The sequence below is a fragment of the Ochlerotatus camptorhynchus genome, unplaced genomic scaffold, assembly GCF_037179485.1.
Source record: "Ochlerotatus camptorhynchus isolate MF236.1 unplaced genomic scaffold, CSIRO-AGI_Acam_v1.1 ptg000367l, whole genome shotgun sequence".
In the NCBI taxonomy this organism is placed as follows: Eukaryota; Metazoa; Arthropoda; class Insecta; order Diptera; family Culicidae; genus Ochlerotatus; species Ochlerotatus camptorhynchus.
In genome coordinates, this window is record NW_027040855.1 from 2,563,360 (window position 1) to 2,586,495 (window position 23,136).

Sequence of the window (23,136 nt, forward strand, 5' to 3'; positions counted from 1 at the left end):
AAGAGAGTACCAGAGCTGAGCCAAAAAGTTGAGCACGTTATTTCGGGACCTTCTAGTCTTAGAGTTACCTCTATGGTACCACTGAACTGTCATCCGATTGAAGTTAAGCCCGACGGTGCTTATTAGGTTTTACACCGTCGGGGTTAACCTCAATCTGATGACAGTTCAGTGGTACTGTTTATGTGGACTTAGTCGATTTTTTCTTGGGTGGATTTTCTCGATAATTTTTCGGACTGCAGTGAGATGTGAACCACACTTCTGCAATGTCTGTGAGCAACATCCTTTCTACGCGCTATCCGTCGACAATTTTCAAGTTGAAATTCGGTAATCTAAGAATATTTTTTTCGAAAAAACGACTAAGTGCTTGTAAACAGTACCACCATAGAGGTAACTCTAAGACTAGAAGGTCCCGAAATAACGTGCTCAACTTTTTGGCTCAGCTCTGGAACTATCTTCGGGCCCAAGCTAAACGATTCACCCCTCGAAACATAGGAAAAACCAATAACCCCTCATTTTATCTGTCAAACTTTCATAGCGAATCAAAACAAACATTGCGTAGTACTAGAATTTCGACTAGAATGGGGTACGTTAATCGTTTGCTTGGGACCAATAGGCTAGTCAAGTAGTGAGCCAATTTAAAATCGTTAGTTTCGTATTGATTGTTGTTACCACTGAACTGTCAAAAAGGTTCAGCCGGCTAACACTGAGTTCATTTAAGACGTCACGCTGCAGTACCTAATTAGATAGTGCAGCGTAACGTCACAAAAGAACTCCGTGTTAATCAGCTAAACCTTTTTTACAGTTCAGTGGTACTGTTTACAAGCACTTAGAATTTTTTTTTTCGAAAGAAATCATTTTAAAATTTCTGAATTTTAACTTGCAAATTTTCGATGAAATGCGCAGTGGAAGGATAGGTCCTTCAGAAATTGTAATAGAAATACTCGAAGTGATGCCACCAGCTGCCAGAGCTATGAATATTTTCCAATATCCATTATTTTGATATTTGTTTTCAAATCTGGGAACATGTAAAATTTTCAAAGTCTAACATCTGAATCTTCGTTTCAGAATATTGAAAATTTCTTAAGGTCAAGGATTTTGAAAATTGTCTAAAGTCATGAGTCAGAACTCATGACTCATGATTTTGAAATTTGTGTTAACTCCCAAAGCCTTGAGATTGTTGTTAGTTTTTTTTTTTTCCTTGGATGGTTTTCCTTCGATCTAGTTTTCCGTGCTGATCGACAATGCTACCGACGCCAGGGAGGCAGCTCCCACACCTGGACCCTACATATCGACATATCAACTCATGAACCGGGGACCAACGGCGTGATCAGAGATGTTATGCCTCAGAATATCCCGGCGGCGCCAACTGGGATTGAACCCAGGCCTACTGGGGTGAGAGGTAATCACGCTTACCACTACACCACCGGCGCCACTATTGTTGTTAGTTCTAAATCTGAATAATTTGTCTTAGATCTCAATTGATTAAATTCCAAAATGTCTAAAACAGTTTCAAAGTTCATTCCTTCTCTTTACAAAATTCCGGGTAATAACCTAGTTAGTCCAACAGCATTTACAGACTCCGATAATTTTTTATGAACATGAAAAAAACTTTTGAGATTGTGATCATGAAAAAAGAACAAACTCTTGTTGGTACTTAGATCATTTAAACATTTAAAAATGAATGAATATGCTAGGACCATGGACATTTTCTTAATGATTAAAAACTTCATGTTGACATTCGTTGACATTCGCATCAGCGCGCGTAAATCAAGCTGAACATTGCATTAGGTCCTAAGTAACATTGATCGATTCTCGTCGTCGACTTTCTCGACGTTGGTCATGACGAGTATAGTCGCTATATTCATAATCTGGCGGATAGAATCTCGGGAACCAATTGAGCTGTCAAATAGCGGAACCAATCGAGCAAATCACGACCAACTACAGTAAGGAGCACATCAGCTATTGCGATCAAAACTTTGGAAACCCTTTTCTCGTGACTCAAAGTTTCCCCTATCCGATGATGCTGGTAATTTGCGTTCGATCGGCGTGGAAAGAATAATCAACGGTTTGTTTATAAAAGTTGATAGTACTTTTTCAATTGTTAATCTACAACACATTGAATTGGTTCCGATTTTTAATAGATTGAAATTCTATCCGCCAGACTATGAATATAGCGGCTATAATGACGAGAGGAGCAACACAATAGTTAGGTAAATTTTGATTCGCTATGAAAGTTTGACAGATAGAATGAGGGGCTCGTGGATTTTCCAATGTTTCGAGGGGTGCATCGATTAGCTTGGGACCGAAGTTAGTACTAGAGCTGAGCCAAAAAGTTGAGCTCGTTTCTTCGGGACCTTCTGGTCTTAGAGTTACCTCTATGATGGAACCAAAACATTCTAGTACATTTAGTATTGCCATGTGAAAAATTGCAATAGCAGGTTAGTCACCAAAGTTTTCGAGCCGCTTCGTCTGTCACATCGTTTGTGCTTGTACCAAATATTGTTTGCACTAAAGTCGAAACCATTTGCGATCTTTGACAAAGTTTTTCTGTATTTTTTCTCAATCTATGTCTCAGTCTTAGTCAATATTGAATAATTGTTGATTTTTTGACGGGTAAATGATTAGCTTCGATCTTTTCCACATGAATTTTTCCACACAAACTCTAAAGTACTTCCGCAAATCCAGAACAGTCGTTTAAATTGGTATTTGGTTATTGGTTATTGGGAACCTAAATACAGATCGCAAAAGCAGTGTGGTGCACCCTAGTGCCCAAAAAAGTGTGGCAACATTTTTCAAATTTGTAATTGGTAGAGGATTAGAAAAAATGTCATTCATTAACTTTGGAATTACTCAAATACCTACAACAGTAGTTGAGGGCAAGCATAAATTCCATTTGCAACGAAAAGGAAGAGAAGGCAATTTTCATAAGGTATAACATTTTCAAATATCCCGTACAGCATACAGGTAGTCCCGAAATACCACCAGCATCGATGGAATCGATTTTTCGCATTTCAGTTAACTGCACCAAACCCGCTTCGTTTCACCTGCCAGCGATCCCTTGTCCAAACCACCATTGCTGCTTCCCCCGTACTGGAATCCCGTGCTGGTCGCAATCCATTATATCGGCTATATTTTCCCACTGGGACAACACTTCAACTTGTGTGCCACAGTGCCTAGGCTGGCTTTATGTCATACATATACGAGCAAGGTTGCATATAACCAGCAACCAACCATTCCACCCCGACCCCCATTTTTCCGCTTCGACTCCAACCGAAAGCGTCGTTTCCGCTTAACCGTCTATCCCAGGAACTTGCTCCACCACCCCCTACTTCTTCCCCCCTGCAACAGTGGACCGAAATTCACTTTCACTTTCAAATTTGTTTCCTCAACTGCTGCTGCTGCTCTATCGCACACATACGGATCAGACTTTCCACCCGTTGCAATTTATCCTTGCGCGCCCCCTACGGAACTTTTCTCCTGTTCGTGCAGCACGAAGGCAACCCGCACGCATAGATATCGTCGCCGGCCGTCGTCTCAACCAACAGCATTCGATCGTTTCGTTCTCTTTCTGTGCCACTGCATACAACTACCAGACCCCGAAAATGCTCTATGGCATCGTCATTGCCGCACAACTCGTTCCATCTCATTCGGACCTGCTGCCTGGTTGCGGAAAATCGAAATCCTCCGAGCGATTCATCGTCCCCGTCGTCGTATGAGCTCTAGAAAGCTCTGATGTCTACAAGTCGTATTGCCTGGCGGCGTTCGGTCGCAGCAGTAGGTAGGTACACCACTAGCTACTAGGAATCCTTCCAGTTATAGGCAGTTGCTGCTGCTGCTGCTGCTCGCTGGATGACGTTGCGATGTGAGTAAGCATCAGCCAACAAGAAGGATAGAGGTTCCTTCGACTGCTAATGCTGTATACACATATATGCAGTTTCTGCTTCTGCGCAGGCATCGGCAGAACACCCGAACGCAATTGCTACCAGGGAAGTTCGTCCTTTGGGTTGCTGAAGGAAAACGCAACGAAAATGTGCTGCGCTGTGCCTGCAGTTGCGAAAATGTGCTGCGTTGCTTATGTGTGTTGGTTTATATGCGACGGAAAAACTAGGCTTCTAGGGGAAACGATGATGGGCTGTTTTTTCGGGTGCTTAACCGTCCGTCGTCGGTTGCACTGTGGGAGAAGATGTAGTTTCACGATGGCAGAACATTTCTATGTTATTTATTTTCTCAAAAATTCAAAAAACTATTCATAAAGATTTCGACGAAATCTTTATCCTGACTTACTTAAGTGTCCTGAGCGCCATCCCTGGCGCAAAGGGCCAACGTGAAAGATCTCCATCCTGGGCGATTGTTTGCTTTTGCCTTGACCTGGGCCCAGGTCAAATTCCGGTCGACTTGCTTAATCTCCTTGTTTAGGCTTCGCCGCCATGAGCCCCTGGGTCTGCCTCTGCTGCGATGTCCGGCTGGATTCCAATCCAGCGCTTGTTTGCAGATTTCATTTCCGCTCTTCCGTAGAGTGTGGCCAACCCACCTCCACTTACGTTCCCGAATTTCTGTCGATATCGGCTTCTGGTGACACCGTCGATGGAGCTTGGCATTCGAAATCCAGTTGTGAGGCCACCAAGCACGAATTATATACCGCAGGCATCGGTTGATGAACACCTGCAGCTTCTGTGTGATCTCCGCTGATACGCACCATGTTTCGCTAGCGTACAGCAGTACAGATTTCACGTTAGAGTTGAAAATTCGGATCTTCGTGCGGAGACTAATCTGATTTGACTTCCAGATGTTTCGTAAACTCGCAAAAGCAGCCCTTGCCTTCTTGATCCGTGCACCTATGTCACTCTTGGTTCCGCCGTCCGACGCTATCTGGCTGCCAAGATATTGGAAACTTTCAACCTTCTCCACTTCCTGACCAGCTACCGTAAAATTGGATGGATTTCCCGTGTTGATATCCAACGATTTAGTCTTGCTGACGTTGATGTTGAGACCTGCCGCTGAGGAGCGTTCGGCGAGATCGTCGAGCTTACTCTGCATGTCAGAACGCCGTTGTGATACTAAAGCAACGTCATCCGCCAAATCTAGGTCGTTTAGATGCTCCATTGTAATAGGCTGCCAGAGCAACCCACGGTTCGGCACACGGTCGATCGCACCAACCATTATCTCGTCGATTACGATGAGGAACAGTAGCGGTGATAGAATACATCCTTGCCTCACTCCAGCGACTACCCGAATAGGGTCAGATAGGGCTCCGTTGTGCAGCACCCTGCACGTGAAAGCCTCATACTGAGCTTCGATGAGGTTGACGATTTTATCCGGAACTCCCTTGCGCCTTAGGGCGCCCCACAGGTTTTCGTGGTTGAGTCGGTCGAAAGCTTTTTCGTAGTCAATGAAAACCAAGTAAAGGGACTCTTGGAATTCGTTGACCTGCTCCAAGATTATGCGGAGCGAGACAATATGGTCCACACAGGATCTTCCAGCACGGAATCCCGCCTGCTGCCGTCGGAGAGTCGCGTCGATCTTCTCCTGTATCCGGTTGAGGATAACTTTGCATAGAACTTTGAGAACACAACACAGTAACATAATGCCACGCCAGTTATCGCATACAGTTGGGTCCCCCTTCTTTGGGACCTTCACTAAGACGCCCTGCATCCAGTCAGCCGGAAAAGTCGCGGTGTCCCAGATATTGCAGAATAGTTGATGCAACATTTGTGCAGATAGCATGGGGTCAGCTTTGAGCATCTCTGCTGATATGCGATCGACCCCGGGAGCCTTGTTGGATTTCATGGTTCGGATAGCAGCTTCGATCTCCGGTAGGGATGGCGCCTCAGAATTGACGCGAGTGATGCGTCGCACTCTTGGCGGTTCATGCCGAGATGTTGATGGCTGGTTGACCGACGAAACTTGTAGAAGCTGTTCGAAGTGTTCAAACCAGCGTTTCAGCTGATCAGTGGGGTCGGTGAGCAACTGACCAGTCGCGTCCTTCACTGGCATCCTAGGATTCATCCTTGCTCCACTCAGGCGTCGTGAGATATCGTAGAGGAGACGGATATCGCCTGTTGCTGCGGCTTTCTCACCTTCATCGGCTAGGGAGTCCACCCACGCTCGCTTATCCCGCCTACACGAGCGCTTCACTTCCTTCTCGAGAGCCGAATACAGTTGGCGGGCCTGGTTCTTCGCTCCTCTGGTTCTCGCCCGCTCTATCGCGGCTTTTGCATTTCTCCGCTCCTCTATCTTCCTCCAGGTGTCATCCGTGATCCACTCCTTTCTCTGAGCGCGCAGCTCGCCCAGGTTGTTTTCACTCGTTTCAGTAAAGGCATCCTTGATCGCCGTCCATTGTTCTTCTACGCTGCCACCATCAGGAATATCCGCAGCTCTGGTCTCCAGTTCCTCGTTCAGTTCCTTTATCCTGACCATGGTTCATAAACCAGCGTTTTGGAAATCTTAATCCATCATGTTTTTATTTGATGATTGGTGCTTTGGATGATTTTAGACCAAGATCTTCAATATCCTTTTCACGATTACCCAACATTTAAAAAGACAATCAACACCGTCTTCTACACAAAATTGCTCAATCGGCCTGAACTGAAGACAATTGCGATCGTTGAGGTATCTCTAAGAACAAACTGATCCTCTAAAACCCCGTACCATTCTAACACATCCTTGCTGTAATGACTCTCACAATTAGAGTGCCTGTAGGGTTCAATTCCCGGTCGAAAAAGTCTGTCGGATTGGAAATTTTCATGACTTTCCTGGGTATGGAGAATCGTTGTGCTTGTCACACAGTGTACAAATTCATGCATTTGTTGGTATCAAAAGATCTACATTAATAACTGTGGAAGTGAATCTAAAATACTAAATTGAACTAAACACTCGCAAAAGAAGCGTAAAATACAAAAAGAAGAAGAAGAAGGGATCAAATGGAATGACATTTTTCATGAAGTTGACTGTTTTAATTAGGAATGTTACCAAGAGTACCTATGCATCAACTCGCACTTCCAACTGTAAAAGTAGATCTTAACCTTTTTCAAAAATAAGGCACTGCTCGTTCACCGGCACTTAAAAGAAGTTGATTACGAACCCTTCTACTAACATTGTGTAAGACAAACGCAAAATGCACCATATTTATCGACGTTTCCAACTAATCTACCTTTTGACTGAAAGTGACGTGTCAAGAATATACATATCTGGATCATCAAAATCGTACAAATTTGAATGCCGCAACGATGCATCAATCTTTACTTTGAAACACCAAAAGCTGTTCGCGATCATCAAGGATTTCAATGGAGTTTCATATCTAGTAATCTTGAAGTGATTTCACGTGAAAAATGCTTTAAATATATATCTTCATTTTCCGTCATAAACTTCATGAAACCTCGGGTGATGTGTTTCATGAAAGACGAAACTATCGATGTCGAGCGCTCTTTCACTCGTCCGCTTCACCGAAGCTTGAAAGAAGGCATTTGGCGCACTCTGGGTCGTATACTGAAAACTTAGGCTTAGCCTGATAATAGATATGGGCCCGTAACAAACTTACTCCCTGTTCTGGTACAATCAGGGGCCTGCAGTACAATGAATTCTACAAGAACTTGCAGCTTGTAAATCAATGTCAATGAGTGAATTACAAGTTCAAGTCCTTGTAGTATTATTATACTACCCGTCCCAGGGATGCCTAATTTGAAGACATGTCTTTATTTGGAAGACTTTTTGAATTATGAAGATATTTGTCTCCCGCAACTTCATTCAACGATTTTTATTCCTCTTGAATGAAAATTCTAACGTGCCATCAACTTCTGCACAAACTGCTGGTTAACCTCACTGACTGCTTTTTTCCAGTATCTGGTAATTGAAATAGCATCCTTCGCCATTTTTCCACTCTTCTTCAGTTTTGCTTTGATGATACCCCAATACATTTCGATTGGGCGGAAATCCGGGCAGTTTGCGGGGCTCATCTGTTTCTCAATGACGTCTACTCCTTTATAGCGATTCCACTGTTGCGGATTCTCACTGTAGTGGCAAATCTGGCTAAAACTTGACGGGGACCCGGTGAACGGCAATAAATGTTCATTTTTCAGGCATTCGTTGATATATAACTGTCCGTTCATATTGATGATTGTGCTGAAAATCGGAGTCTTCTGGCCACAGCTGCAAATTTCCTGCCAGATCATCAGCTTACCGGCAAACTTGTCCGCAAAAACAAATTTATATTTCTTGGGAACATCTCCGCGACCCTGTCCCGGAAGTTGTTTGAAGTCCAATTTGACACACGTTTCATCATCCATAAAGATGCATCCGTTGAATTTGGTCAGCACCTGGTCATACAACTTTCGGGCCCGCGTTTTGGCCGTAATGTTTCCGTGCATATTTCGAACAGTTCTACGAACAGCACCGAGTTTGTAGGCCACATCCACGTTTGAAAGTTCTGGATTCGCTTTGAAAGCCTTCATGACGTTCTGACGCAGTTTTCGGTCCACTGTACCGCTTCGACGCCTTGAATGCACCTTCCGGGAAACAGACAAACGTTCATTGAAACGTTCAGCACTGCACAGATGGTGGTTTTAGAGAGACTTTCAGCCGTGGGCTGGTTCGCGACTCTCTCCATCTTTACAAGATTTCAGCACATCTATGATCTTCTTCAAACATACGGAAAGACCCTCAACATTGTGTTCGAATTTATATGGAATTTTTCTAAACTTTCAGAATGTTCTGAAAACTTACGATTTTGGTTTTTTTAGAAATTGAAGCCCCAATATGTTGCCAAAAGACGTAATCCTACGTCAAAAAATCATCACTTGCTAAATGGTTTTTCCTATTTTTGTTTGCAATTCTCTTCCAGTGAGAAAATGTCCATGGAAAACATTTTTCAGTTCATATTTTTTATGGATTGCTGAGATCATTTTCTTATTATTACACTAAGCTTTTTCAGCGATACTTAGCTCATGAGTTATGGATTTTTAAAATATGTCAATTTCGGAAAAAAATCTGGAAAAGTTGAACCAACTTAAAATCAGTAAGAGACACCATTCCGAAATTTTCACCAGTGAAAGATAAGAAGTAGGTTGAATACGCACGAAAAATTGTTATTACTCTGACTATGATTTTTCTTTAATTTACTTTCGTTTTTGTCCACCGTGAACATTTTCAGGGCTGTTACAACAGGCGCGGATTTCGCGAATTGCGCGGATTTCGTGATTTTCGCGGATTTGTTGCGGATTGAACTTTGATGATGTCGCGAAAATCGATGTGCTGTCACAAAAATTGTGGAATTCATTGTAACCTGTCCGTCCCGGATTATTTTGCTGTCATCAATTTTGTTGTTCATTTGGCTCTCAATTTGTTACCGGTTCAAACAAAACACCCTGAAAATAATCGAGAAATGATCTCAATTCCATAAGTCACACCGGATTTACACGGAAATACCCTGGGGTCTGTCCAATGTGAGACATTTTCATGGTTTTTTATTTCTAATATGAACGTAACATTTTTCGTTATAAAATCATAACCAAATCGTATATATACGACTAATTGCCATGTATACCGGATATTCTAGGTTCTCTAAATCGTCTTGGAGTTTAGTTGGTTTGTTCTACTATATCAACCAAGACTGCAGTAATGTCTGTAGTATCGAAATATGTCCAAACATATTCAAAGTGTCTATGTGTATCGTGTCCAACCTATTGCTACGTATACAAGATGTTATAGGTTCTGAAATCATTCTGGAGAACTGATTATTTATCTACTAGATCACCCAAGACTAATTCAATATCTGTAGTATCGAAATATGCCCAAACCAATTTGCAGTGTCTATGTGGATCATGCCAACCTATTTCCGTGTATGCCAAATGTGCTCGGATTTCAAAATCGATATTTCGATACTACAGATATTATCTTAGTCTTTGTTGATCTAGTAAAACAAATCATCTGAACTGCAGGACGATTTGGAGAACCTAGATCATCTGGTATACGTGGAAATAATTAAACATTATTCATATAGACACTATGAATCTGTTTGGACATATTTCAATACTACAGACTTCATCCCAGTCATGGTTGATCTAGTAGAACAAATCATCTGAACTCCAGAACGATTTGGAGAACTTGAAACTTCTGGTATACATGTCAATAGTTCATGCATGATCCACATAGACACTGTGCATCTGTCTGGAAATATTTCGATACTGAAGACATTGTCCCAATCTCGGTTGATGTAGTAGATCAAATTCTCTGAACTTCAGGATAATTTGAAGAACCTTGAACATCTGGATTACTCGGAACGAGATCATGCATGATCCACATAAACACTTTGAATCTGATTGGACATTTTTCGATACTACAGACTCTATTGCAGTCTTGGTTGATCTAGTAGAACAAATCAACTGATATCCTTTAATTTCCGGTATACATAGTAATAAGTCGTGCATGATACACAAAGTCACATATATACGATTCGGTTATGATTTGTCAACGTAAGAGTGTTAGGTTCATATTGGAAATAAAAAAAATATCATGAAAATGTCTCACCATTGGACAGACCCCAAGGAATATCCTTGTAAATACAGAACCACGACGTGACCAACAAGTGTGACTGGTAATTTTTCGATTATGTGCAGGGTGTTTGGTTTGAAACGGTAAAAAATTGAGAAAACTAGAGTCAAACATTTCGGACAGCAAAATACGTGAGAGTCGCAAAGGTTAATTTTCAAGAAAATTTGTATTTCAAATGCAAATGCATTATTTTTTTAAAATAATGTTTCATCAAATCTAGGCCGGTATTATTCAATAGAATCTCATAATGTAAGGATGGTTTATTATGTTCACTAATTACTCAGAATTTATACTATACATAAATAATTGAAGATGATACGATGTTATTAAAAAAATATTCAAATGTTACAAACGATATTCCTTCAGCTCAGTCGGTAAAGGCGCAGCTACAAAGCAAGTCCATGCTGGAGGTGACTGAGTTCGATTCCCGGTTTATAAATTTTTCGGGTTGGAAAATCTCTCTACTTCCTTGGGCATAGTATCATATCTGATATCAGTAAAGTATCGATACTTTTATTTCGATACCAAGTAATTAAGTATCGATACTTTACAATCGATACTTCTTCAATATCGATACTTTTATCGTGGTATCGCGGACAATGGCGTCCAAGAAGGCAACATTTTAAAGCTCATCCTAGATGTAAGGACTCGTTGGAATTCAACGTACCACATGGTTGAGCGCTTCCTCGACATGAGGAAGATTATATCTGATCTTACTACTTTTGGATGACACCAATACTCCACCAATGCCTTCTCCAACGGATATCGAAATATTGAAGCAACTCGTAGTCCTTCTCAGGCCGTTCGAGTTCATGACCCGAGAGCTTAGTGGTGAAAAATACGTAACTCTTTCAAAAGTTATTTCGATGGATAATTGCCTTACAACACAAATATCTTCCCATTCCAGTGACCTCCAGCGTCCTTTCAGTTAAGGACTGCTTTTCAAAGCAGCTTAAGAAGAGGTTTGGGAAATCTCTTCCAGTTGCAATGGCCACAATCTTAGATCCCAGGTTCAAGACCCTCCACTTCCAGGATCCATCAGCTTGCGCAAATGCGATCGACAAAATCCGGGAAGCTTTATCAGATGGTATCCACGATGAATTGTACCTGGCGAGACCGGTTTGCTCACTAAATGTGAACCCGTTGGAACAATGGGAGGACATGAAGTCAGTTTTTCCATCAGTATCAGTTATTCGATACTAGTATCGAATCAAGTATCGATACTTTTAAGTATCGCAACGTCCCTAGGCATAGAAAGCTCTCAATTAAAATGTGAAAGTACTTCAAAGAACACTAAGTTGAGAGCATGCAAAAATCTAATATGCTACAAGCAATAAGCTTGAAATGCCATGTAGTAGTATACAAATGGTAATTTTAGGTAATGAAAATATTTTTTTGTCGTGGATTAGCATTAGAAGTCGCGGATTTCGTTTGATAAATCGCGGATTTCGTGGATCAAATTTAGAAAGTAACAGCCCTGCATTTTCGTGGAAAACATGTTTCAGATTACATTTTTTATGGATAGCTGATTATGGATTCATTACATAACGTTCTTTTTACGATGCTTGCTTCATAAACTATGAATTGTATACGTCCAGGAAAATCTGAAAACTTCAACTGAAATTTTCCGGGAAAATAATCAACCCCGAATTTGTTAAATTACTTTCTTCGTTCAAATAATTATAAACTCTACCGGTAGGCAAAATTTCATAAAATTCTGAAAACCTTCGGCCTAAACGTGTTCGATAGCTAGGAATTGGAAATTGTACCTCGAATTTCCTTCCAAACAAGAAAAACGCAATCTCCATCAATTAAAGCCCCTTTAAAGCATTTCACGGGAACTCTTCTTTTTCATCAAATTGACAAGAAGTCAACGAGGTTTTCCAAGGATGTCATATGGAAAAAAAAAATGTTTACGTTGTTTTCGCAGAAATAATTCACTCTTGGCTGCAAAAAAGCCAAGGCACCAATGTTTGAAAGAAAAGATTTTCCGCGGATCTCGTGTGTATCGTTTGGCGTGGTTCTTTCCCACTAATCTCACCCGACGCACTCGTTTGTCTCCTTCGCTGTCAGCGAGCTGCAAAAGCCAATCATTATTCTCTCGAACGCGTGCTGCTGGAAGCCCAGCTGAGAATAATGAAAGAAAGCTCACGCAAAAAGAAGAAAAACTCGCGAACAAACCCCGCGTTCATGTGTGCACACGGAAGGCTGGCGGAATGGAGGTCCGCAAGGACGCAACGGTTTCCGAGTTCACTTTGTGCTGCATCACTTTCACTTTCCTTGACATCCAGCCAGTCTGCTGGGAAATTCTCCAAGTACATATATGTGTGCTGTGGAGCAGAGCAGAGGCAAACGAAAAATGGCAGTTCCGCATTCCGAGTTGGTATTGGTGAGCTCGTCCTTTCATAGGTGGATGTGTATTGGTGTAGCTGCTACCAATACAGATACGTAGCTGGTGTTATTAACCACCCCTTATTGCGATACTGGTGGGGTTATTGGGGATCCTCATAGTACTGCTCCATTGCCGGAAAGCAGCTGTACGGTGAGGATGTGGAAAGGAAAACAAACTTCACTGCTGTGATATCGGATTGCCGTCTGGCTCCATCGTGTCACGTTTGTATGGGTATGAGAGACTCGCACCAGCCAGCAGTACATAAGGAATGAATGAAAAACAATTCAGTCGACGATGTACAGTCAGTCACCCACCTAAGCCACCCACTACGCTTGAATTCGCCTGGATACCGCGTGTCAGTTTGAATGTATGCGTTGCTCTTGAACTAAAAAATACGGCGCACGTTTTCGCTCCTTCCGTTGCTCAAGAAGAGCCAGCTTTACATAACAACCCATTCCCCAACTCTGAACACTCAAATGTCATCCACGTCCCGCATTGCCATCAGGAAAGGGACAACACACACACCGCTCGTCGGTACATAGGGACTGCCACGATTCAATGCTATCATCTAGCGCAAACCGAGCACCAGTCGGGTGAAAGTGAAAGTGAAAGCAACTGGGTGCCATTGCGCTTGGAATGTACTTTTTCTGGACGTCCACCCGCCATCACCACCCACCGTCAATGCTTGTTCCGATGGCAGGGATCTGATTATAGGCAGAGGCAGTAGCATCAACAACAGCAGCAGTGCGCTTCCACCCATCCTTTCGTTCAATTTTTTGTGCGATACGGAACGGTAGGTAGCTGTATGTACAAAATTGAGTATCGTTGCTCTGGAGCTGGTTTTTGTTGTTGTTGTTGTTGTATGTTCACAGTTCTCTGTGCTACACACTGCCCTGCTGTTATCATTCTGAATTGGAGTTGCTATGTTCGTTCATGTTATTATCGTGGAAAAATCAGCAACAGAAGACAAAAAATGCAAACGCGTGCAAAGCTGCCAACATAATCAGTGCCAGAAGCGCAAAGCGTACGTTGGTTTGATCGAAAAAAATGGAAGGATTGAAGGATTTGGAAAAGGGATTTTAGGCAGGATTCTTGGAGAATATTCTGCTGATTTAAATGAATTAGATATGTGTCCTTAAAGCTGATTTTTTCTGATAATATTTCTTTAAGCTTCTGAGATTTGAAAAACCCTTCATGATGAAACAGCGATTTAATTGAACATACAATCCCCATTTAACCTTATCTCCATAATCTGAACCTTATGGTCCCATTACTGAACTAAGTCCATCTCATGAGAATGATTTGAAAACTAAATTTAATTTGCTTCTGCAGTGTGGACCACTGTCCACTGGTCAAACTAATTCCCATCCCATGTTTTCTCATAGGAAATCTACCCAGTTAAATAGTATTTAATGACATCCTACCAAAAACTAATGCGTTTCAAAAAACAGTTCATTGAAACTATTCCTTCAAGAGAAGGTGTAGCGCAACTAAAAGCTTCCATTTTACAAACACGTGCATTTTCAGCTAGCAATAACCTCACCCCTTACATGAGAATGGATTCTTCCTTCTACTGAGTATTTGTAGTTAAAAATAATTTTTATCACCAAAAAATGCTTTTAACCGAAGCAACAACAGCCGTAATAGAATTTCCACTGGCAATCGTTCGTAACAGGTCGGAGAATCTGCAAAAGATTATTCTTTTGATAATTACTTTTACGATTATTGATAATGCCGGACGCAACTCGGTCGGGCCTATTAGAAGCAAACACAGGTCTGTTGGTGTTCCTACTGGCGAGTTTCGACAGGATACGGGACACCTGGGAATTGGTCGAACAACCGCTCAAATGGACTGTAAAATGATCTCTTATAAAGTTAACTCGGTTTGCAATGGAGGCGCACGGTTGTTAGTTAAGTTACAGTACAATAAGAACACTGTAGGAGCAGAAAACTAAGCAAAAAAAAATGCACGCCTACACATTGCCAAAAACAACAACCAACCTACTGGCAGCGGCGTTTGCTTTTCTTCGTCTAGAAATATAAAGTTGAAGCGCGGCACCAGCCAACGAGCGGAAGGAAAAACTTTTCCCTTTCTTTTCCGATTGCTGCCATCGGAGAATGTGTAGGTATCGTAATAAATATCGGAAGTTTTATAATATTTTTCCTCCAGCAAAGTCGCGAGTTTTTGCAGCTCAGCGCTTTGTGAATGACGAAAAATGAGCGAGCCATTTCGCCGGTTTTTGGCGGAATGAAAAATGTTTACGTTCGGTTTATTCTGCTGAGCGCACCTTCTAATAAATGCAAATACGTCGTCGTCGTCGTCGTTAGCGAAAACAGCGAAAAGAGGTAGCGAACTTTTTTTTTTGGCTTTGCTTCGGATTGGTCCTATTTGGTACATTTCAATAACTTTGGGTTTGTTTTCCGCTCAAAATGGCAAGGTAATAAATTATCCGGATATTTTATGGCTTTTCCACTTCTTGAGTTCGAACAACTGATGTTGGCTGAAAGGAGAATGAGCAGCAATGTACAAAGTGACGTGTTTCCATTCGTCTCAGATTTTCTTTTTCCTCATGGGAATGTTGTCGCCGTCGTCACTCATGGTGAATCACATGAGCAATATTTGGGTGCTCCTAGACACTGCACAGGAGTCAACCAAGTGGGCACTTGGATTTGTTTTGGAGCATGTCGCACAATTTTAACATCTTCAGTTTTCCCCTTGGTGATAATCGTATAGCGGAAGAAGAGCTGTTATCTAGTTTGGAAGATCTTTCGGTAGCTCTTGAATTTAGCGGGCTTCTGTTGATGCAGAAAGTTCGCTCGTCTCTATCATGGAACCCAGATAACGTCTGTTGGAATTTGCTTTGCCAGTTTGTATTTTTTTTTAAATTTAATGTCAGAACGTTTAACATTAATCAAATTACCATTTGTCTAAGATTCAGTGTGCTCACACCATACTGCCGATGAACAAAACATTCTACGAGATGATTTAGTTTTGCCAAAGAACAAGATATCCCAGTTATCAATTTCCCGAACAATCCAATGGATACTTATACCTCCCGTTTGCGATTGCTACGGTATCTGCACTGCCAACTACAACAACTCACCGACTGAATTCAATTGACTCAGAGCATTTTCTTTCCATACGAAATTTACTCATATTTGGAGAAAAATGCAGTTAATCATAGCTAATGAGTAACTGCAGTTTTTTTTCTCCAAATATGAGTAAATTTTGTATGGAAAGAAAATGCTCTGAGTCAATTGAATTCAGTCGCTGCGTTGTTATAGTTGACCGTGTGGTGAGTGCACAATGAAACACTCGAGAAAACACTTACACATCCAAGCAAGCGCGCATCATGGTGGTCGTGCAATCAATTCGACAGTTGAGTCGAACCGATTTTTGAGGAAAATCGTGGAAAATTTTGGTCACTCACGAAATAACCTCAGTTTTGGCAATTTTGAGTAAGATTTGGCTCAATTTTGAGTTACTCTTGGCAGCCGTGTATGGAGAATTTTGGAAAATCAACCCTTTTTCTTAAAATATTGCTTCATATTGTGTTCTATAAAGTAATAACGATATTATATAGAAATAACATTGTATTTTGCATTTGAGACTAAACTCCTTAAAAGTGCGGAATCGCCCTGAGAATAGGGTTACATATGGTATCCTAAAGGAGGACATGTCCTCCTTTTTGAATAATTTTTCTACATCCTCCTTTTGCCCGAAAATGTCCTCCTTTTTAATCCTTGCATTTTTTGGCACAGAACAGAAGGGGAAGTGCAAACAAATCCGTGAATCAAAAAGTGGTTCGTTTTTCTGCTCAACAAGCGATGTGTTGTGGTAGCGTTCCACTCGGGCTTTCTATGTACACTCCCACTATCATAGCATGCTGCCTATCTTAACTGCAGGCAGAAGATGCCTTCCACCGCTAGGTGCGCTAGTGTTCGCAAATGACAAATGGAGCCACTTTCTAGTCCGAAGTTCCACTCCTGTGCTATAGCTGTCAACCCCCTACATTTAGGCTGCGGTTCATTTGGTGAATTTTAACTTATATTTGACAGTTGGAAAATTTTCAAATAATCCTGCTATTCTACCAGACTTATTTCAGACAAACCAGGAATCAATTTTAATAAACAATTTCTCAAAAACCGGACAACAACACAGGGATTTTCGAACATTATAATTTATTTTACTAAAATTTGACAATTCGAAAATAAATTATAATGTTCGAAAATCTCTCTGTTGTTTGTTGTTGTTGTGATTTTTTCAAAATTTATTCCTGGTTGCCAGAAATAAGTCTGGTACAATAGCAGGTTTATTTGAAAATATCCTATCGGTCAAGTGTAAGTTAAAATTCACCAAATAGAACACTGGCACACACTGGAATCTAACATGTGTTTGATTTTGACGTTCTGGTTCTATGGGATTTTAGGTATTTTGTTTAGGCCGCTGCCATACTGAGACCGAAGAGGCACGCAAAGCGTGAAATCCAATGTAAGGAATAATATCAATAATAGGAATTCTTTTGTATAGAACGCAAATCACGTCTTTTCGCTCCCACTATGGCATCGCCAGCGGTCTCTGAATCAATGGTAAAATTAACAGGTTGCTTAGATGTTGGTTTCTATCCGCGATGACATGTATCTTGATTTTTTTACATGATATAAATTAGGATGGTTTTAAGGCTGTAAAGCTGTAGTATTCATGCAAATCAGCTAGACTAGATCATTTCCAAGTATCAAAAATGAATTATGAAGGCTAGCTTGATGCATTTTTCAGAATAATAACGAGAAGATACATTGAATTGGTAACGACTACAAGTTATGAACAATCTCAATTGAACCTTTGTAAATCTTGAATTTTGTGATAGCGCACATATTATTAAAACGTTAGATAAAAACTCATTGTCCTTATTCAATGTCAAGTAAAGGAATCATTGCCCTCCTTAGTCTCTAAACCTCAAATGAAATGTCCTCCTTTTCAAATTTTTGATATGGTAACCCTACCTGAGAATCACTAATAAAAGTGCTCGTCTTGATGTCTTCCGCGCACTTATTCCTTATGAAGCAAGGATCGAGTGCAGTCGACACATTTTCTGTGATAATCGACTGCCTTTGCTTCCGACACTTGCAAAACAAGATATCATATAACAGTACCAAACTAAAATGTCATACGACATTTTCGCCGAAGACCGTCACGAATGTATGTATTTTAGTTTTTTTTTCATAATAAGAGCTGCTGATGTGGTGCTTGTATGAATTCTGAAAATAGCAAGCAACGATGTCCTAGAAATAGCATTTCCGGAGTGATTTGAGATTTGGGGGTAATTGTTTTTGTAAACAAACACGTCAACCGCCGATTTCTCGTAAATAAAAGTCAACGAAGCGAGTGTAGTAAAAAACGTCAACAGTTTCATCCCCTGAATCAAGTGCGCCAAAGACACCGTAATGATTTAACACAAAAACGCACTTTTATGTAAGCATTTCATCACTTATAATCGCACTTATAATGTGCGTTATGCACAATATATGTAAAAAAAATACAGTTAGTGACATTGTTAATTTAAAGTTAAATTTGCGATACATTCAGTCAGTTTCCCACCAGCTCTTACATTTGAAAGCTGCTCGCCCTCTGGTAGTGAGTGGTGTTAGATGAAATACGAAGCATTCAATTTGTACCAATGAATTAATGTAAGCTGTCACACGGTGCCTTTGCTAGAATAACTTTAAATCAAAAGCAACGGCGTGCACAGAACAACATTATTTTTTTTCTGAATCATTTAGTATTGAAAAAATCTTAACAAAATTTTTTGTTAAAAATGTAAGTAATTGAGGAATAATAGTTTCCACAATTAAATCGGAGGGGGCGACCCCGACGTAGTGGTTAGCATCCATACCTGTCACGCCAAAGTCACGAGTTCAAATCTCACCCCGGACAAGTCACAAATGACCCAAGAGCGTTAAAATGACTATAAGAAAAAAAATCAAATCGCACAGATTTGGAGATTTGGACAAACCAGTTTTGCGATATGGACTTTTTCGAAAAATCGTCGATTTCTCTTCAAACCTTGCGATGAGAATATTTCTACATTTTGTTCTTTTTAGAAACAATGACACTTTGCATTAGACTGATGCAAAATTTGAAATTTTCGCTCCACAGTGTTCAAACGGTTTCAAATCGGGTCCTGATTAGCGTCCGAAAGTTTAAACTCATTTGATAAGAAACTGACTAGGCACAAACCATTTGAAGTTTATATGGAAATTACTATGGGAAAGCAAAACCTTTTGTACATTGTCTTCTAGTCTTTTTACATATTTTACTGTTAACAAATTCTATTGCTATTCTTATGGGAATTTTTATCAGCAACAACTTTGCAGAAAATCGTTTTTCAGTCAACAGTCAAATTAAATAGTTATTAATTGTTTAAGAGATTGACAATCTTATGGCAAGATTAAGCAACTGTATTGTGGACAACACTGTATTCTGCAGTGTGACAAAGTAGCCATGATTTCTGTCCTCTATTTGAGTTCACTCATTCGAGAAAAGTGGCACAAGCTGCGGGTAATATTTACTAATCATGAACGCGTGGATCTCCGTGGGCTGCTTTTTAACTGGGTATTCGTTAACTGGGATATAGTTAAAAACAGTTATATACATTGTCGTAGCTAGACAATTTATCTGGAGGGGGCCTAGATAATTCTGGAGGGGGGCATAGATAATTCTGGAGGGGGCCTGGCCCCCTGGCACCCCCATTAGCTACCCAATGGTTATATATAGTTAGCAGTTAAGCAGTTAGCAGTTAGAACTATTCCACAAATGGTTTGGATTAAACCATAAACACAAATTACGTCCCCACGGTAACTGAAATAAACACGAGTGTTCACCGGTTGGTTAAAGTATGGACGACTGTCACCACAAAACTGAAAAACGCTGTTCCAATCGAGCAAAGCGGTGCATTTTGACGGTCCGATTGGAACGAGGAGCTGTCAACTAGGTTCAGTTTTGACCGATCACCCAGATCTATCCAAATTTGGTAAGATTTGAAATAGCTTGTAAATGAAACCGGTGCCCGGTATAGTCGCTATATTCATTGTCTGGTGGATAGAATCTTGGGAACCAATTGAGCTGTCAAATAGCGGACCAATTGAGAAAATCACGACCAACAACAGAAAAGAGCACTTCAGCTATTGCGAACAAAATTTCGAAACCGTTTTCTCGTGACTGAAGGCTCGCCTACACAAATTAAAGCAATATTTTAATAGTTTCTCCTATCCGATGCTGGTAATTTATCTTCGATTGGCGAGGAAAGAATAATCAACGTTTTGTTTAAAAAAGTTAATAGTACCTTTTCAATTGTTAGTCTACAATATATTTAATTGGTTCCGCTTTTTGAAAGATCGAAATTATATCCGCCAGACTATGAATATAGCGACTATAGTGTCCGGTACTGTATGGTGTACAAGGTGCTGAACACAATTTGACAGTTCAAGCGGAACTATTCAAATCAAGGCAACTACACGGTAAGAAAAAAGTACCCAACGGCCAGTTCACTTTTACCTACTTTTGACTAGTTTGTCTCCTTTTCTCCTTCTAATGTTGTCAAAAACTGAGGAACAAAACCACCCAACAGGGGTAGTAAAGTGTGGGAACCCAACGTTGAGTATAACCATATTTACCTTCCTGTTGGGTACAACTAACTTACTTTTGGATTGAAAGCTAGTGGAAAATTCCATACGAATTGCACACAAGTAAATGAAAATTACTTTGACCCGCTTTACCTACTTTTGGGTTCCTGCACTATAGTGCCGAGATGAGTGAAAATAACTTAATTTTGGGTACTTTTTTCTAACCGTGTACATATAGGTGTTCTAATGTGTCAAATTCATGATTCAGACATGTTGGATTTTTGTATGGAACAGCAACCGAGTTTGCTTACAATTTGCTATAAAACCGCACTTTTCCCCCTGCGACCTCCTCGCCTATACAGTGACAAAGCTGTATCACCATTTATATACCCACCATGATTCAAATCAACGTGTCTGATTTTTTAATCAATCACTTCAATCGACGATTTGTGGCAACTGCTAGTAGGGAAAAGATTCCCCTACCTGTTGATGGTGTTTGTCTGCATGGGTGATTTAGAGTCGGTGTATAATGAGTCACGTCAAGAGGAAAACAGTTGAACTCGCATCACGGTTTTCGAAAGATTTCCATTCTTTTCACTTGGCAACAGAGGACTTCTACAACAGCTTCAAATGGCACCAATCATGTACAATGTAGCCATCATTTCAAACTGTACATTGGACAATTTTTGACATATGATTATCTTAAATAATTAAAAGTAAATTTGGATGGATGTTTTTGTATCACATATGCCGCGGATACTCTTGGATGACAAACTATGAGCATGAGCATTATTTGTATAATACATTATGAGCACATCCATGGTCATACTTGTATAGTTTGTGTATAGTTGCTGTATAGTGCTTATAATTATTATACAAATAATTCTCACGCTCATAGTAGATCATACAAGTGTATCCACGGCAATACAATAATAGAAGAGCAATAGTTTGTATCACTTAACTCGATATGTTTACATTTGTTACTTAGGGTCTTTTGAAAAGTGACGCGAGATATGAATTTTTGCTTTGTTTATGTTTACTTTCAGCATCATTAACACCAGATCACTCACACACTCTAGATTTCAAGCTGTCAGTTCCACTGAGAAACGTCTCTTGTGATCACCTTTGTCTGGTTGTCTTTGTCCTTACGTGATCCAGTGCATTTCGCGAATAAATAAAAACAGTTTTCTTGATAAATTTCCGAAAAAATGTAAATAGATTGTGAATTTATCTATGTTGAATCATATTCTCACTAAACAGCTCATTGTAAGCAATATTTGGACAGTAGTTTTCTTACCAGCTTTCAATTCCTGATTAATATCACTAAAACGATTTTCCTCCACTCTCTTCCGTACAGATCCTGCCCGAGCTCCATCATCGCTGAAAAGGTAGGTTTTCGCATGATTTTTCGTCCCTTAAAGTGTCGTCGTGAGAGCCAGGGAAAAGATACATTGAATCTCTCACCGGGTGCTGCAGGATCCATTATCTCGAGCAAATAGTTTTCCCCATTCCTGACGAACGTCGATTGTTGGTCAGCAAATATTGCGCTTATGTACCTACCTGGTCTCGTTTCCTTCGTAGCTGCGCTAGGGGAAAAAGCTAAAATCCCCAACCGAGGCGGAAAAAACTCCGTGAGTAATTCCACCTAACGTGACCGAGGAAATTAACAGGGGAAATAAATAAAGCAAAAATGAGAGATCAAAGATTAAACAAGTCTTACGACGGTACAACACTACGAACTTTCCTAGAATTCTGTGTCCCCGTCGTGATTGACCGTGGGTTTGCGGTGTCGTGGAAAGCAATTTACACTTTCAATTCGCTTTCGTATTTTTGTTTTCTTTTTTTTTGCGTCCTTAATGCGACGATGACGATTGTGAAATTGTGAGAAAGGTGTTTCTGGACGGTTGCCGGCCAGGTCAATTCATCACTTTCGTTTCATTTGGGTAGATATCTTAATTTTTGCCTGCGGTCATCTGAATTTAGCGTCCTTAATACACATAATTGCAAATTGAATTTTGTCAGCCGGATCTATGATTTGGGTGTTAACGATCCGATTTGAACCAACGCGTACAACAGGCGTCCCATCTCGGCTTTAATACATAACAGTTCGGTTCGGGGGGTAATTAAAATTTGCCACTTTCTCTGAAGAGTATCAAGAGCGGCAACAATGATCCGCTGGTGCATGCTAGACGGCCATTAAATAGTGCTAGTTCAGGCGAGCTGATCCCATTATCTGATTAGGCAAACCACGCTTGGAAACTGTCGGTACGGGCGAAGGAACAATCAGAGAACAAGTGAAAACCATTAAAGTTCTCACTTTGAGTAAAGTAGTTTTTCTTCCCACAAAAAAAAAAAAAAAAACACGAAATCAAAACAAAAGTCAGGCTTTTCGCAACAGAGCCAGAAAAGCTTACTGGTAATGAGTTTTCCCGTGTTTTTTCGACTTCGCCACGTCCGGATCGATTGGACTGCGCTACTCAATGCAGATGGAGACGGTGCTGCAGGCACAGTTTTCGTTTCCTGTAGAATGCGAAAAGAGCGGAAAACGTGGATGAATCTTTCAGACGCAGTCATGT

The 23,136-nt window shown here is 40.7% G+C and overlaps 1 protein-coding gene across 7 annotated transcripts in view; it reads left to right on the forward strand.

Annotated features, from left to right (window-relative positions):
- chinmo (Chronologically inappropriate morphogenesis) overlaps nt 1-23,136 on the forward strand; it is a 273,776-nt gene that overhangs the window by 118,686 nt on the left and 131,954 nt on the right. For 6 of the 7 annotated variants that reach the window (XM_065232318.1, XM_065232321.1, XM_065232323.1 and 3 more), the window contains one exon: nt 21,918-21,948. The gene's annotated coding sequence lies outside the window, so the exon portion shown is untranslated. Of the gene's footprint in view, nt 1-21,721; nt 21,827-21,917; nt 21,949-23,136 lie in introns of those variants that run through there. The other variant, XM_065232320.1, reaches the window with a different exon arrangement.